We start from the raw sequence: 16,782 nt of genomic DNA, 5'->3' as shown, positions 1-16,782 counted from the left end.
AATCTTCCCATTTTTTAACTAAATGCTTATGTCCATATTTTTTTCCATTGGGGCCAAGAGCACGATGAGATAGATTTTGATGATGAAGGGGAAGCTGCTCTTGTAGGTCGACCTGCACCACCACCAATACCACCACCAGCACCTACCTACCCTGCATACGCTACTTAGCCTCATAACGAAATAATTCAGAGGCTTGAGCGATTTAAAACTAGTATGGACTATCACATTCAATAATAACAACAAAAATAGCATGATGAAGAAATTAAATGTTTAGGAGAAATGTTTTGTCAAATTGAAGATCAATTAACCTCCATCCATAAATACATTCAACTACCACCACCACAACCATCTAATCATGATCCATCTTATTTTTAGTGCTTGTCTTGTGTGATGTATTATTTATGTCTTGTTATATTTTAGCTTGTCTTTTTCTTTCTGTGGTCCTCTTTTTTATAATGTTAAAAGAGGGAGAAATTGTATGTGTGGTCGTATGTTTTTTTAATAGAATTCCTTTTGTGTTTTTATTCTTGCTATTTTATTTTTTTATCTTTAATTTTGTTATTTATTTCTCATTATTAAAAAATAAAAATAAATTAATTAATTAAAAAATGCAACCCCTAAATTTTAAATCTATCACCTAGTGAGGAGGAGCATGGGAAAAAAAAATTATTTCACCTCTCAACTAATATTGTTTGTCATAATAAAAAAAGGGGGAGATTTTTAAAATCCATGATCCTTATCTATGATTTTGATGATGAAAAATATTACTAATTGAATTATTATTTTTCTTAGTAAATATTTTGGATATTACTTTTATTTGTGAGCACTAAAATTACAGGAAAAATATATTCTGTTCAAGGCTACTAAAAGCTGAGGATTGGGTAGAATAGGATGTCATGTAAAATAATCTATATAATTATTTTCTTTATTTTATATTTCTTGAGTCTGGCCACATACAAGAGAATATAATTGGGTGACCATGGACACACACAAAGAGGGAGTAAGAAAAATTTAAAGTTAAATTTTTTTGAACTAATCATAATGTATGAGTTACAATCATATTATACGGATATTTAAAGAGAAAATAAGATTAACAACTAATTAAATAATTAGTTTTGATGAACTAATCATGCTATATTATCTAGATCATAATGTATGATTGGTTATGATATGAAAACTATAGCCACCAAATAAATTAAGTAAGATATTTGAATTTTGAATTTTGAATTAATTATGTTGTACAATGTGATTCATACTATACCAAAATTTGAAATTTTACTTAAATGAACCCCATAACTAGTCAATCAAATCATGGTTTAATAAATAATAAAAGATCATACTTTATAATTAAGATCATATTGTTCAATTAATAGAGATAAAATTTGGTCATCCCAAAGATTTTACCAAACGAAACTATGATTTTTTAATTAATTGTATTGTATGATATTCATGTCGTATTTGATGACCAACTTGAAATCAACTAACCCTAATATATGATGAGAGTAGTATAAGATGGTTGATAGAGCTGGTTTCTAATCATCTTGTATGATTTGAGAGAAGCAAACAAATCATATTGGGTGATCTTTGGATCGTACTATACGATGTGTTTGAAAAGTTGAATAGCTCATATGAATGACTATTTATATCGTACTAAATTGATTTAGTTTTCTAATAGACCATACTGTATGAATAGTGATGACCAACTTGAATTATTAGGATTTCTTGAAGCCTAATACTTAAGCAATATTTTTAGAATCTCTTAAAAAAATAAGAGAGCATTGTGTGTTTGCTAAAGAAACTCTAAGAGAGAAGCTTTTGAGAGAGATATAGGATTTTAGAGGAAGGAGAAGGTTTGGTAGAGCTTGAGGGAGAGAAGTGTGAGGGGATCAAACAGTTGCTTTGGGCTAGCTACACCCTTGCACATCTTATGGCCTTAGTGAAGCCTCAAAGGCTCTTTTGGGTGAGAGGCTTCTAATTCAATTTATCGAGGTACTCTACCTTCTCAAAGAGGAAGACAAAGATTAGAGATATGCTGCCTCTCTAGGAGGGAGAAAAAGCTTTTGGTTCTCTAACTTCTCCAGGAGGAAGAAAAATGATTCAAGATCCGTTTCCATCACCGAGGAAGGTGACATATCTTCCGGCACTCCACCACATTCGATTTGGTGAAAATGAGTTTGTAAGGGCTTCTCTGCCTTATTGTGGGAACAAAAGGAGAGTCAGTTTGTGTTAGTAGAATACCCAGGGAGACTCTGGGAGTGGATGTAAGTAAAGGTTGACTGAACCACTATAAAAATTTTGGTGTGCTTTTTCCATTTTATGTATTTTTATTATTATTCAATTTTCTTTCTTTGCAAGTTTAGCTTATTATTTTTAAACTTATTTATCAACTATATTGTATAAAACTTTTTTGCTACAAGAATATTTGCATGTGTTAAAAATAAAAAAAAAAACTTTTATATAAATTACTTCTGCATGTTATTTTGAGTAATCTATCTAAATCAAACTTTTAAGTTATTTTGTGGCTAATGTTAAAATTAGTATTCCTATGTAGGGATTTCTTAAAATTTCCAATTCACCCTTCCTCTAGGCGCACCTTCAGCTAGTTCTATGAAGTTTAACAACATTCTAAAACTTTTATGTTGGCTAAAGGCCCAAACCTAAGACTTGGTCAAGCAAGGTTGACCAATTTAACCTAGTTTAGCCAAAGGAATCCGTAACCCCCTTATAAACATTCATTTTAGGTCGGGAGGCCACACAGAGCTATGAAACATCCTCTAGCAAGTTTTAAATGTCCCTTGGAATGTATATGATCCAACCGTTATCCATGGTCTAATCAGGTTGACCACATCAAACTAGGTTTGCCAAACCATACATAAGTATATTGAATTCCAACTCTATTTATCCAAGCTATACCAACAAACTCTAATCCCTTGGGATTGCTCATTTGGACTTTAGGAATCCACCTTAGGTGACCCAACCCTTAGGTTTACTTGGGCTAGACCCATGTCTTAACCCAACTGGAAAAAAAAAACCTCCCCTTGAGCCATTTCTCTCTTTAGAACAAATTGGCCCTACCCATTCAATACTTTATGTGACCCTTGGTCATATGCATCTTCCATTATTAACAATCCTGTCTTAACCCAATGGACCATCCATTGGATCATTCATTCACCCATGTCTTAACCCATCTTCCATTGTTCATGATACCCTACCCATGAGCTGAGCTGGGTCAGCCAATTGGGCTTATAAGTCTCCAAAACATCAATCATGAGCCATATTGCATACCCAACCTAGTCTAAGCCAAATTTGCTCCTTCATTGTGTTCAAGAATGTTTCAAACATCTTGCCACCTCAGTTGAGGCCATATAGTTATTAGGGATTGCTGGAATTTAAGAAGCCATGAATATCATCCTTGGGTTCAACCCAAGCTCTCTCTCCCCATGTGAACTTGATCCCCTAAATTCTCCAAAGACATCCCTGTCTTCTCATTAGACCATTCCCAATAATTTTAGGAGCCTGATGTGGTAAGAGGAGGCCATAACTAAAGCTTGATTCATTACCTAAGAGCCATAAATATCCCAATTTAATTGAAGAAAGGTTACTTCCTTTTACTAAAAAGCTTCACTATTGCTCTAAGATCAAATCTCCTACTCCCTAGTACCTTTGGTGACATTCTCTATTGGGTTTTAATGAGATCTAGTGAAGCCTCTTTAAGTGAGAGTGAAGATTCCATCCATTGCTCCTTCTACCCTTCTCTTTAAAGTGAAGACTCTCCTTGAAGCTAGGCAAACTTGTTGAACTTAGGTTTTAGCAATTGTACCTCTCCCTGAGGAAATCTTAAATTCTTGATTAGTTATCCTTAGTGTTCTATTCAATTGTTAAGTGAAACTCAAATCCTATGGGATATGATCTTTGGATTAAAGGATTAAAGTTGGATGAAGCTCTCCAATAAATTTTAGCAATATCTACTAAGCTAATTTCTTGGATCTTGCCAAAATATGCATATGTATGAGAGAATGAATGGGAGCTTGAAGATGAAATTTGATCCATTAATTTTGATTAATAGTTATGATTAAAACTTATCTGATTATATAGTTTGATCATGCTTAAATTATGACAAGGTGATATTGGATCGATCAGCCATAATTAATTTCATGTCAAACCATTAACCTGAAAAATCATTACCTAATAATTCATATTACACCATGTGTAAAGTATAACTGCTATAAAATTGGGTAATTAAAATTTAGAAAATTCATCCAATCTTTAAAAATTAATATTTCTCATACTTGGCCAAATTAGGTGCTCTTAGGTTCATTGGATTTTTTTAAAGAGATCAATAAAAGACCTCTAGTTTGACACCTTAATTCCAAATATGTTAAATGTAATACCAAGAATACCCTATAGGTATTCTTTGAATTATTCATTAATTATACTTCACCATTGTTTGAAATTAACAATGATTACTCTTGGAGATATTTGCACATCTCCAAAAAATTTTCATGCTAACTTAAAACCTTTAAGGGCTTTAATGGATTGAATTAGGATCATACATCAATAAATAACCTTGACCTTAGAATTATATTGCATGAAAATATAATGGTAATTAGGGGATGATTTTTTTAATGGATTGATAGTTCATTTGTTAAGGGTTAGATTACCACTAATTTCCAAATGTATAGTCACATTTACTTTGGTAATTTTATTGAAACCCATGGAGGGCCTCAATGACCTTCAATATTCTTAAGAAGTTACCTTTAGTTTTGGTGGACCTATAGTTTAAATTTAAAGATGATTAGAGATCATTTGTTTAGTTAATTCGGAAACCCAAGTTTACTTCACATAATTTGCTAAGGTTATTTTTAATTCATAATAAATATAAATTAAAACCTAAAAGTAAAATAAAAAATCATTCAATAAAAAATGAAATTCCCTTTCATGAATAATTAAAAGATTCATAAAATTCTTTAAAAATAAAAAATATTTAAATAACAAATCACCTAATTAGGGCATCTTGGAAGATTTTGTTGCGGATCTATTTTCATGGATTAGAATTTTGATGATAGCAAACATTCATGATTTTCTACGACAGCCTTGCCTACTAACTTTTCAGGTCCACAAGATCAAGTGCAACTCAAGCCAGCTCAAGATTGGGTAGATTAAGTCTGAGTCAGTTTATGTTTTTTCCCTTTCTTGAGTCAATTGTTAACAATGTGGTTCATGATGCTAAGTAACCTTTCACACACACACATTGTTAGGATTGTTTACTATTTCCTAGAGTTTACTATTTTGGTAACATCGTTCAGGATGATATTTATATTAGCCTGGACGATCGGTTTAAAAATAAAAATCCTAACTAGGGCATCCTTATTAAGACAGCCATCACTAAGCACATTGTCATGGATGATTTTGTATCGGCCAGGATGATTGGCTCAAATTAGAAGGAATCAGCCGCCAGATCTATTTAGGTATTACTTATTTTTGGACATCATCCCGGGCATCGGCCTGGCTGATCCATCATAATTTTCCCTAAATTAATCTTGTATTTAAGGAAAGAAATTAAGGATGATTGCACCATCACATCGGCCGAGCTGATCACAGGATCAGCCGGGATGATATGACTAAAAAATTGTCTAATCGTCCCAAACTGACCTGGCTGAATGAGCAAAATTTATGTGAATATTCATATCGGCCTGGATGATAATATCAATTTTACAAATCTATTTAAAGACATATTTCTTTCTCATGAAGAGAGTCTTTGGAAGCCATTGTAACTTCATTCTTTTGAAGGGAACTTGAAGAGAAAGCTTGAAAGGGAGAGAGAAAAGGTTGAGTTTGTGAGAGGGAGAAGATCCTTGGAGGGGGTTTCGAGGAACTATGGGGGGGATTCCACATGGTTTCTCCAGTGAGCTTGCACCTTAGTACCATCAAATTCAAGGCCTATCTTGAGGGAAGTTCTGGGAAGAAGAAGATCTCTTTGGTGTCAAAGGACCCGGCCACTCCGCCACACCGGGGAAGGTGGAAGTAATTTTGTAAGGGCTTCTCTACCTAGCTTTGGGGGCTAAAGGAGAGACACTGAGTTTAATGCAATACTCGGAGGGTGCCTCCGATGAGTGGACGTAGGTCAAGGTTTGACCGAACCACTATAAATCTGGTATATTCTTTCCTTTATTATTTTCGTATTTAATTTATGCACTTTGATTTCTATGGTGAATTTGTGTTTTGATAGCTGAAAGATTTTGTTTAAAATACCAATTCACCCCTTTTGGTTAGCCTTGGGACTAGCTCATAAGGGCCTAACATCCCTAACGAAGTTTCAAGTGGTATTAGAGCGGGATTCATAAAAATAAGTTTTAAAAACTTTTGAATTTTGATCCATGGCTAATTTTTATAATCGTAATATTACGGATGGTTTTTCAATCATCAGACCACCTTTGTTTGAAAATATAACTTTTAATTTTTAGAAAGTTCACATGTCTACCTTCTTGCAATCAATTATTTTTGAATGTGACAAATGATTTTAACTGGTTATTCTGTACCGTCACGTACTATATATGAAATTAAAACTGATATTCCTTTTAATCAATGGAGTAAGGAAGAGCAAATCAATGCTCAATTGAATGCAAAATCATTAAACTGTTTGTTTTGTGCTTTAAGTTCTAAAGACTTTATGTTTGTTTTCATGTGCACTACTGGTAAGGAAATTTGGGATAAATTACACACTATTTATGAAGGCACTAATGAAATCAAGCAATTTATATTGAATATTTTAATGCATGATTTTGAACTATTTTACATGAAATCTTATGAGACGATCTTAGACATGTATACTAGGTTTATTCAAATTGTGACATCATTACATACCTTAGGTAAAGAGTTTTTAAACTTTGAAAAAGTTAATAAAATTCTATGTTGTCTACTTGATAAGTTTGATACTAAAGTTGTTGCTATTTGTGAATTAAAAAATTTGAATGATTATTCTATTTATAATTTGGTTGGCTCACTCATTGCCTATGAGCAAAGTTTGGGTCAAAGCCTTTTAGATGCAGGAGAGATGCTAGTACTAAACGTTGAAAACATAGAGAAAAGTTGCATAGTTGGTGACGAATGTGATGACTTGTCAAGCAAATTAAAAAGTTCACCAAAGCATAAGCATCAACAAAAGTAGAACAAAGGTAAAAATGGTAAGAATGTTATCATTTCTTCTGATGTTGTTTACTTTGGATGTAGCAAGCCTGGACAAATGAAAAATCAGTATCATAATTCGAGAACTTTTCCTACAAAAGAAAATGATAAAGCTAAGCAAGTTGCAAAAATGGCAAATAATTAAAATAAAAAATCTCCTAAGCAGACTTAGCATCTGAATCATCGGACTAGGAGCAAGATGGTGTTTAAACTATTATTTGTGTGCTTTATTTTTCTATGTTTGCATGTTTTGTTCATTTTTGTGTTGTTTCTGTGTTTTTCTTTAAATTTATTCTTTTTTCATTATGTTTTTTTTTCTTTTCTTTTTGTTAATTTTTTTAGTATTATCTTTACTTCTTCTTTTTATAGTGTTTTCTCTAATCAACACACACATCACTATTTAAAAAAAAAATAATGAAAATGAAAAATCTAACTCCTATTTTTCTTAAATTCTTATGTAAGTTATGGTTGACTTCTCTAAAAATAGTTAAAGGAAGGAAACTCATTATTTTGACTCTCAATCTCTGCTTCCTAAAAGAGGTTATTCTACTTTTGATTTAAAATCTTCATCATATTTTAAATTTGATTTTGAAACTAACAAGAGATGTAAAATGAGGTGTAAAATGCGCCCATAAAGAGTATGCTTACTTTTTCTGTATTACTTAAATCTTAAGAAAACCCTTGATATTTTTGATACTTGATCTTGAAAATTATGATTCTTGATTCAACAATTTTTGCATTAATCTTCTATTAGATATGTTTTATGAAAGCAATTTTAAAAAATTAGCATTTCTTTTTCTAATTTATTCCTTGATTTAGATATTGGATTAAAAAGTTTTTGAGCCTTTAAAAGAACTAGATCTTGGATTAACAATTTCTGAATTTCTTATCTTTACTAGATTATGCGTTGTCAATCCATTCCTTACTAAGTTTTTGAATAAAATACGAGGTAAATTTTTCCTTTTTATAATTTGTTTTCATGCCCATTCTCTTTTTGATAATGTCAAAGGGGGAGGATGTACTATTGTATTTATATCTTTTTTTTATAAAAATTTAAAATAATAAAAAATTTTGATTTCCCCTATTTTTTAAAGTTTTATTTTAGTAAGGGGGAGATTAGGAGAAAATCTTTTTATTTTTGCAAATTTAACCAGTAATGTTTGCCATCATAAAAAAGGGGGAGATTATTGCGGATCTGTTTTAATGGATTAGAATTTTGATGATAACAAACATTCATGATTTTCTATGACTACCTTGCCTCATGACTTTTTAGGTCCATAAGATTGAGTGCAACTCAAGCCAACTCAAGATTGGGTAGATTAAATCTGACGTTTATATTTTTCCCTTTCTTGAGTCTATTGCAAACAATGTGATTCATGATGCTAAGTAACCTTGCACACACACACCTTGGGAGAATTTCTTACTATTTCCTAGAGTTTATTATTTTTGATTACATCAACCGAGAAGATATTTATATCGGCATGGACGATTAGTTCAAAAATAGAAACACTAATTAGGGCATCCTTATTAAGGCAGGCATCATTAAGCACATCATCCTAGACGATTTTGTATCAGCCAGGATGATAGGCTCAAATCAGAAAGAATCAGCAGCCAGATCTATTTAGGTATTACTTAATTTTGGACATCATCTCGGGCATCATCCTGAGCATCAGCCAGCATAATTTTTCCTAAATAATCTGGTATTTAAAGAAAGCAATTAAGGAAGATTGCACGATCATATCGATCGGGTTGATTGCAGGATCAATCAAGATGATATGACTAAAAAGTAGTCTAATCGTCCCAACCCGACCAGGCTGATTGAGCAAAATTTATACTGATCGGCCAGGTCGATATTCATATCAGCCTGGATGATAATGTCAATTTTGCAAATCTATTTAAACACCTCTTTCTTTCTCATGAAGAGAGTCTTTGGCAGCCACTATAGCTTCATTCTTTTGGAGGGAACTTGAAGAGAGAGCTTGAAAGGGAGAGAGTGGAAAGGGTGGAGTTTGAGAGAGGGAGAAGATCCTTGGAGGGGGTTTCAAGGGAGTGTGGAGGGTGATTCCATACGGTTGCTCCAACGAGCTTGCACCTTAGTACCATCGTATTCAAGGCTTGTCTTGAGGAAAGTTCTGGGAAGAAGAAGATCTCTTTGGTGTCAAAGGACATGGCTACTCTGCCACACCGGAGAAGGTGGAAGTGATTTTATAAGGGCTTCTCTGCCTAGCTATGGGGGATAAAGGAGAGACACTGAATTTAGTGCAATACTCGGAGGGTGACTTCGAGGAGTGGACGTAGGTCAAAGTTTGACCAAACCACTATTAATCTGGTGTATTCTTTCCTTTATTATTTCCATATTTAATTTTTGAACTTTAATTTCTATGGTGAATCTTGGTTTGTGTTTTGATTGCTGAAAGATTTTATTTAAAATAATAAATCATCCCTTTTGGTTAGCCTTGGGACTAGTTCATAAGGTCTAACACCCCTAATAAACTTTCAAGTGGCATTAGAGTGGTATTCATAAAAACAAGTTTTAAAAACTTTTAAATTTTGATCCATGGCTAATTTTTATAATCATAATATTGCGAAAGGTTTTTCAATCACCAGACCACCTTTGTTTGAAAATATTACTTCTGATTTTTTGAAAATTCACATATATTCTTTCTTTCAATCAATTGATTTTTGAATGTGGCAAATGATTTTAACTAGTTATTATGTTCTTCCACATACTATAGATGGAATTAAAATTGTTATTCCTTCTAATCAAGGGAGTAAGGAAGAATAAATCAATGCTCAATTGAATGCAAAATTGTTAAATTATTTGTTTTGTGCTTTAAATTCTGAAGACTTTATGTATGTTTCCACGTGCACTACTAGTAAGGAAATTTGGAATAATCTGCACACTATTTATGAATGCACTAATGAAATCAAGCAATCTAGATTGAATATTTTAATGCATAATTTTGAACTATTTTGCATGAAATCTTATGAGACGATCTTAAACATGTATACTAGGTTTATTCAAATTGTGACATCATTGCATGACTTAGGTAAAGAGTTTTCAAAATTTGTAAAAGTTAATAAAATTCTATGTTGTCTACTTGATAAGTTTGATGCTAAAGTTATTATTATTTGTGAATTAAAAAATTTGATTGATTATTCTATTGATAATTTGATTGGCTCACTCATTACCTATGAGCAAAGTTTGGGTCAAAAACTTTTTGATTCAAGAGAGATGATAGTACTAAACGCTAAAAATATGGAGAAAAGTAGCTTAATTGGTGACGAAAATGATGACTTATCAAGCAAATTAAAAAGTTCACCAAAGCATAAGCATCAACAAAAGTGGAATAAAGGTAAAAATGGTAAGAATGTTAAGATTTCTTCTGATGTTATTTGCTTTGGATGTAGGAAGCCTTGACATATGAAAAATCAGTGCCCTAATTTGAGAACTCTTTCTATAAAAGAAAAGGGTAAAGCTAAGCAAGTTGTAATAATGACAAATAATGAAAAGCAAAAAATCTCCTTGGCAAACCTAGCTTCTAAATCTTCAGACCAGGAGCAAGATGGTCTTTAAACCATTATTTGTGTGCTTTATTTTTTTTATGTTTGCATGATTTGTTCATTTTTTTTGTGTTTTTTCTGTGTTTTTCTTTAGATTTATTCTTTTTCCATTCTATTTTTTTTTTCTTTCTTTTCTTTTTTGTTAATTTTTTTTTTATTTTGTCTTTACTTCTTCTTTTTGTAGTATTTTTTCTAATCAATACACACATCACCATTTTAAAAAAATAATGAAAATGAAAAATTTACCTCCTATTTTTCTTAAATTCTTATGTAAGTTATGGTTGACTTCTCTAAAAAAAGTCAAAGGAAGGAAACTCATGATTTTGAATCTCAATCTTTGTTTTCTAAAAGAGGTTATTCTACTTTTGATTTAAAATCTTCATCATATTTTAAATTATATTTTGAAACTAAACTTTTTTATCTCCCTATTATTTATCTATCACATAGGAATGTTTTGCAAGTTGTTGAATCTACCTCATAATTTTCTTAATCAAGTAGTTCGTTGAGTCAATAGAATGGGTTTGCTTTTGTTTCAGAAAGGTAACATATTTAAAAAAAGGACAATGACGCCAAATAAAAAAAAGGCCAATGATGTTAAATCAAAAAGATGCGCAATGATGCCAAATTAAGAAAGATGCACAAATTGTATCAAAAAGTAAAAGAAGTGCAAAGTGCGCCAAAAACTGACAAGAGGCATAAAATGAGCCCACAAAGAGTATGCTTACTTTTTCTGTATTACTTAAAGCTTAAGAAAACCCTTGATATTTTCGATACATGATCTTGAAAATCATGAATCTTGATTCACCAATTTTTGGATTAATCTTCTATTAAATATATTTTATGAAAGGAGTTTTGAAAAATTAGTGTTTCTTTTTCTAATTTATTTCTTTTTTTAGATATTGGATTAAAAAATTTTTAAGCCTTTAAAAGAACTTGAGCTTGGATTAATAATTTTTGAATTTCTTACCTGTACTAAATTATGCGGTGTCAATCCATTTCTTACTAAGTTTTTGAATAAAATATGAGGTAACTTTTTCTTTTTTAAAACTTTTTTCATGCCCCTTCTTTTTTTGATAATGTTAAAGGGGGAGGACGTACTGTTGTATTTGTATTTGTTTTTTTACAAAAATTAAAAACAAAAAAACTTTTTGATTTAAAGTTTTATTTTAGTAGGGGGGAGATTAGGAGAAAATCTTTTCATTTTTGCAAATTCAACCAGTAATGTTTGCCATCATCAAAAAGGAGGAGATTGTTGCGGATCTATTTTCATGGATTAGAATTTTGATGATATCAAATATTCATGATTTTCTATGATTGCCTTGCATACTAACTTTTCAGGTCCACAAGATCGAATGCAACTCAAGCCAGCTCAAGAGTGGGTAGATTAAGTCTGAGTTAGTTTGTATTTTTTCCCTTTCTTGAGTCTATTATAAACAGCGTGGTTCCTGATGCTAAGTAACCTTGCACACACACACACCTTGGAAGAATTTCTAACTGTTTCCTAGAGTTTATTAATTTTGGTAACATCATCCGAGATGATATTTATATTGGCCTAGATAATTGGTTCAAAATTAGAAACCCTAATTAGGGCTTCCTTATTAAGGTAGCCATCATTAAGAACATCATCCTGGATGATTTTGTATCGGCCAGGACAATAAGCTCAAATTAGAAAGAATCAACTTCCAGATCTATTTAGGTATTTCTTATTTTTGGACATCATCTCGGGCATCTTCCCGAGCATCGGCCTAGCCGATCCAGCATATTTTTTCCTAAATTAATCTGTATTTAAAGAAAGCAATTAAGGCTGATTGCATGATCATATCGACCAGGCCGATCACATGATCGGTCAGGATGATATGACTAAAAAATTGTCTAATCGCCCCAAATCGACTGGGCTAATTGAGAGAAATTTATGCTGATCGGCCTGGACGATAATGTTAATTTTGCAAATCTATTTAAAGACCTCTTTCTTTCTCATGAAGAGAGTCTTTGGCAGCCATTGTAGCTTCATTATTTTGGAGGGAACTTAAAGAAAGGGCTTGAAAGGGAGAGAGGAAAGGGTGGAGTTTGAAAGAGGGAGAAGATCCTTGGAGAGGGTTTCAAGGGAGTGTGAAGGGGGATTCCACACGGTTGCTCCGGTGAGCTTGCATCTCAGTACCATAAAATTTAAGGCTTGTCTTGAGGGAAGTTTTGAGAAGAAGAATATCTCTTTGTATGTCATCCGAACCATGATATTATTATTGACCTGCATTTTTCTCTAGACCAGGTCAAAGAGTTGACCTAGTCAAATTTGACCAAGCTAGACCCCAAGACCCATCCCAATGGGTCCAGGGAGTCAAGCTAAGTCTGTTGAGCCCAAGCCCAGGTCCTGGGTCAACCTGGTTGACCAGGTTAACTAGGCTTGACCCAATTAGACCCTGATTCCCTTCTACTTGATTTCAAATCCAATTCAGAGCTCCTAGGACACAATTCTCACGTCCCTTGGGTCCCATGGGTCAGACTAAGTCTCTTGAACTCAGACCCATGCCCTGGGTCAACCTGGTTGACCCAATTGGCCTTAATGGGTCTAATTTCATTTCAAGTCCATCCAATCCCATCCAACGCTCAAACTCTAATGCTCTTTGACCAACTTGATTGGGTTGACCAGGTCAACCTATGACTTGGTGAACCCAAGTCTTAAATAGGTCAAAATGACCAATTTAAGCCTATTTAAGACCTAATTAAGGCACTTACAGCTGCTAAAACGCTCCCTGATTCAAAATCCTAGGGGATTCAACTTATTTTCCCTCCAATTCAACCCTAGATTAGATCCTAGCCATTGATGATAGGTTTAGGAGGCTTAAATAAAAGAAATTAGGGTGGATTGAGGACTTTTGGCTCTTGTTTCTTCTCGAGACCTCCTTAGGCTTTGGGATCACGTTTTTGAACTCCCCTTGATTCCTTCCACCTCTCCCAACCAAAACTTGCCGTCCAAAGCTCACCGGTGGCGAGATTCCGGCGAGATCGAAGGCTAAACCATCCCTAGTGGAATTCCCTCTTATCCAAGGTGTTTCGAGCATCGATTTCAACTAGAGGATTATTCATGGATAATCTACAAGCCCAAGATTGACTGAATCCACCATGTGGATTGAGGTATATCGCAAACCCTAGGTAAAAACATATAGGGTTAAATAGCTTTTTGTAAAGTGCTTTCAGACCATGAAAATGGTCCCCCATTGATGCTCTTCATCTTTAGAGTTCATGTTTAAAATTTCAAATCGTTTGGTTTAGTATTTTGAGAGAACGAGATGAATTATTCTTTAGGGATTTCGGTCTACTATGTGATCATGTATCGGTGATTCGGACAATAGATCCGTCGATCAACGGTTAGGATATGGCTTTACCGCGCGTCCGCCCAGCCACGGAAGCCTTCTGTCGGATCAAGTCCCTATGCGGCTCGATCTTGGCTATTGATTTCATACAGTGTGGATCCAACGACTGAGATCCCATGCTGACGTGGTTAAGTCGGGCAGGATCATTGCTCCACTGCTGGCAATCATTAGCAATCATTGCTAATGATTGCCCCGCATTTCGGGAGCGAACCAAGGAGCGCCAAATGGCAGCCCGAGAGTACCCACCGCTGATTTATCTGTTTAAATTATTTCAAATTAGTTTTTAAACTAGATTTTGGTTAATTAATCATAATAAATTAATTTTTGAGCCAAAAAATACGTATGATATATCAAATCGCTTGTATTTTCACCCTCTTCATTTTAAAATTAATTTCATTTAAAAATAATATGTATATTTTTAATAAATACAAAAAGAGTAAAATATATATATTTATTTTAGTTATTTTATTATTATTATTATTATTATTATTATTATTATTATTATTATTATTATTATTATTATTATTATTATTATTATTATTATTATTATTATTCTATTATAACTATTTATTATTATTATTATTATTATTATTATTATTATTATTATTATTATTATTATTATTATTATTATTATTATTATTATTATTATTATTATTATTATTATTATTATTATTATTATTATTATTATTATTATTATTATTATTATTATTATTATTATTATTATTATTATTATTATTATTATTATTATTATTATTATTATTATTATTATTATTATTATTATTATTATTATTATTATTATTATTATTATTATTATTATTATTATTATTATTATTATTATTATTATTATTATTATTATTATTATTATTTTAAAATTATTTTTACAAGTTAATTTTCTCTATTTTGATATATTTTCTATTTTACTTAGCTATTTTGAGTATTTTGATATTATTTAAATAATTATTATAATAATTATTTTAAAAATTAAAAATTATTTTCAAATCATTTTGAAACTTAAATTAGGTGACCAGTGTATCTTCCCTATACTCATATATATTACGAATTGATCTATCTTTCAACCATATTATTTTCTAAAATCTATATATTAATAAGTATTTTAAATTATTTTAAAATTACTTATAATTAAATCCTTATTTTGGGAGATCCACTATCAATGAAATTTTAAACATAGGTTGTGCATGTGAAGAGAAAGTCATGGGGAAGTTGATTAGTGGATGATTGAGTTCCAATCATTCACTAATCACTTTGTTAGACGCATTTACTTTTCTTTATCATAGTTTGCATGTGTAGGATGCACCACCTCTTAGTTTAGGCTCTCTTAGATCTAAAGACATGGTGTGTTTACTCTACTTTTGTGTATTCCCCTATATTGTTACCTTGAGGGTTAGCTAAAACTTCACTTCAAACTCCTATAACGCAGTGACACTCTAAGGACAACAATTAAGGACCCGTCTAGCGAACTTAGAAAAATTCTAGGATCTAGGATAGATCCATGATTAACATGAAAACTTCAATATTTAAACTTAGTGATATCATAAACCTCTCAGAATTTTCTAAGAATTTTTAGGGCTCTTTAGACCCCATAATTAACCAACCCTAACTTACCTGGTAAATAGGGCATGATGGCCTTCTAAAAATTACAATAAATCCATTTCAACTCAAAAAAATACCCATAATACCTCAAATTGTTCATCATTAGGTTCTTAAATTGAGATAAATAGGGGTCCTTAGGTTGACCCCATCTGACTCTTAGCTTAACCTCAATTGAAAATTACCTTTCTGCCCCCTAATAAATTATTAAAAAATTATTAAAAATTCCAAATATTCCCTAAACACTTGGGAAAACTTTATAAGGTCAATCTTGACCTTTGTGAGTGATTCCAATTAGTTTGGAGCTAGTTTGGATCAAAACTATAAAATCACCCCTTAATTAGATAATTCCAATAAATACTCAAACTTTAGAAATTCATAACTAATTATAAAAAATTCTAAATTATGAAAACTCACTTGCATTCAACTCCAATTAGGATCTAGGTTTTATAAAAAATATTAGGATTCTAGAAACTAACCTAAATCCAAAAGTTAACTTTCTGGTTAACCCTAACTTATATTCTAAGGTTCGAAACTTAGAAAATTCATAACTTTGCATAGGAAACTCCAAATCCAACAAACTACCTGTCTAATTACTCATATTAAGGTCTAGTATTTATCTAAAATTTTATGAACCCAAAACCTAGCCTATTTCCCATAGTGATCTTTTGGACCCCCTTAGCCTAGCACCTAGGAGGACCAAGGACTTTCCAAAATCGGCTAATACAATTTAAACTTCAAATATCACTAACCTAAGCATTTTAAATTGAACCAATAAACTAAATTAGCTAAAATGGATCCTAATTCACTAATATCTAAACTTCAACTAAAATTTCCTTTTCTGGTCTTCAACAAATTCTAACCTTAGGCAATTTAAACTAATCATCCTACATAAGACTTATCCAAAGCCACATAAACCTTACACACACATAGAATTATTTGCTAGGGAAACACCTATAGATCTAGGCTAGGCCGATATTTCCTTTTCTACTGTGTGCCAGGTTTTTTGAGTTCTCATTACATGTTGTGATGAAATTGTTGTGTTCGTTTACTT

Source organism: Dendrobium catenatum, unplaced genomic scaffold (assembly GCF_001605985.2).
Source record: "Dendrobium catenatum unplaced genomic scaffold, ASM160598v2 fragScaff_scaffold_1339, whole genome shotgun sequence".
NCBI classification, from domain to species: Eukaryota; Viridiplantae; Streptophyta; class Magnoliopsida; order Asparagales; family Orchidaceae; genus Dendrobium; species Dendrobium catenatum.
Note: the sequence above shows the minus strand (reverse complement) of the source record.